Source organism: Galeopterus variegatus, unplaced genomic scaffold (genome assembly GCF_000696425.1).
Source record: "Galeopterus variegatus unplaced genomic scaffold, G_variegatus-3.0.2 Scaffold3183, whole genome shotgun sequence".
Classification (NCBI taxonomy): Eukaryota; Metazoa; Chordata; class Mammalia; order Dermoptera; family Cynocephalidae; genus Galeopterus; species Galeopterus variegatus.
The window spans coordinates 92,012-94,378 of record NW_007729294.1 but is presented as its reverse complement, the minus strand read 5'-3'; positions in this window follow the sequence as shown (position 1 = coordinate 94,378).

Genomic DNA, 2,367 nt, shown 5'->3' with positions numbered 1-2,367 from the left:
GTAAGGACAAGCAGTGCCTCTCAGGGGCAGTCTGGATTAATTCCCATTGAGGAATAAAACGTTTTCCTAGTTGGGATAAGCCCTACCCGGCCGGCCTCCCCTGCGGTGGAAGCAGGGTGCAGTGACTCAGGACACAGTTGACAGGTTTGCTCTTCGCCAGCTCTAGGTTCCCTCCAGGTCCACTGGAGAATAGACAATGGGGTTCATTAAAGGCCACCTTCCCATTAACTCCTTAATGTCCATCACTTTGTGGGAATAATCCCAGAAGAGTCTTGAATTTATTTTATAGCCAGGTCAAATTCTTGGGAAAGGCTTTCTATAATCTTTGTAGACAGAGAAAGATCATTTGTAAGTAACCCATAAGAGCTGAAGATGGGCTAGGTGGATGGTTTATGAGTTTAGTCATTCTAAAAGCTTAATACTAATTTCCTATCAGTAAGAAATGAATCAGATCGTGAGTAGAAAATTCTGACTTTTTCATCTGTTTTCCTGCTTTTTTCCTATCAGTTTTAGGGTCTGATTTTTTTAGTACTAATAAAGCAATAATTGGTGGGAAATTATTGGTATATTTTTACTTGGAATTGAGATTAAAATGCATTATTATACACAGGTGTATTTTACAGCAATACTGAAAATGTAGAACATCCTTTCTTTTCACAAATGAAATTATTGTATTTGCAGTCAATGGGAATTATCACTGAATAAGACTTTCACCTAATTTTGAATTATATACTTATAGAGATATTTTCAATAAGGGAAGAACAGTTTTGTTTTGTTTTTTTACAAATTTTAAAGAGGTCTCGCTCCATGATAATTGAGAAAAAGACAAAATTCTCTGTGTATTTTCATAGACAAAGTAAGCTTGTGAACCAAATAGTCATGACTCAGTGGTATCTCAATAACATTTTGCGTAGATGCATTATGTATACTGTAGGGAGCACAGAGAGATATGCATTTACTTGAGGTCAGAAAGACTAATACATGTTTTACTTCTGCCTTTGCTGCCTGGAGGAACTTGGAAAATTCCATTGATGCCGTAGGTTGGGTTTTCCAGGACACAGACAGAGAGACAGATGTTAGCATTCAGGTGTTTATCAGGGAGCACATTGGGATGAACAGCTGTAGAAGGGCAGGGAAGGAAGCAGAATTGGACGGGGGAGTAATCGAGCTGTGAGGTATATCTGATAGCTTCAGTTGCCTCCACTAGGAGCTCTGGAACTAGAATATTCCTGTAAATTTATCCCATGTTGGATTTTTGTACCCCTCACTCAGTCACTGGAGGTGGGCTCCAAACTGGGAAGATGTAATCTCAGTGGAGGCAGCTCTCTGCACCTGAGACTATCTCTGATGGGGCTGACAGCTGAGGACTTCCTGCTGACAAGTGTTCCCCAAAGTCGGGGTGAGTTGTTTCTTGAAAGTGGACCAGGTGGGGAATTTCTGTCCATCCCACTTGACGTCTCTGAACTTCAGTGTCCTTGTAAGTACTATATGAAAATTGAACGCAATAATGCCCGTAATATACATAGCACAGTGCTTAGAACTCCCCAATCTCACAGTAAACTTTTATGCTCATTATTATTATTATTACTCAGAGGGTTGTGGTTGGGACAGATACTTTCAAAGAGTTTGTTCATATAGAAATACAGATGCTATCAGCATCAAAAAAGTATTCATAACCACTTCTTAGAGAAATTATGGCTGCAATAACTTCTTGAATACCTAGCATTTTGTTTGCTTGGAGAGCAAACTTCCAAGGTACAGGAGCTTTGGCAAAATAGGGAAAATGGTGTCATATAGAGATACAAAGATGCTGGGGTATCTCACAGGACTGTTGGACAGGAATGCAGAAGGATTTTAGGAACAACTGGTGTGGGAAGACGTGAGAGTTTCCTAAGCAGCAGCAGCATAATTGAAAACACATTTATTATGTTTTATTCTCCTTTCTTGTCCAGCAGTCACCTTCCTTCCTTCACTTCTTTGGTCCCCCACGGCAGGAAATATGGTAGTGACAGCATCTGAGTTTTACATATTAGATCCAGCATGCAAGCAGTTCCGAAATCCCCGGAGGATTCTGATTAGTCTGGCTTAGGTCGGGTGTCCATCCCTGGACCAATCAAGAGTGGCCAAAGTCACATTGTCATGAGGCTTTTCTCACACGCTGCATGGTTATGTGTAACAGAGCAGTGGAGTTTTAAGAAAAAGCCATGAAGGAGCTGGGCAGATAAAACATTGAGTGGCCACCATACTTGTAAAGCTAGGAGAAAATACTGTTCTTGGATGTTTCCTTAGGGGAGTAAAGCCAATGTAGATCACTGGGAAATGTAGATTATGGATTTATATCCACTTGCAGGAAGAATCATCATGGTA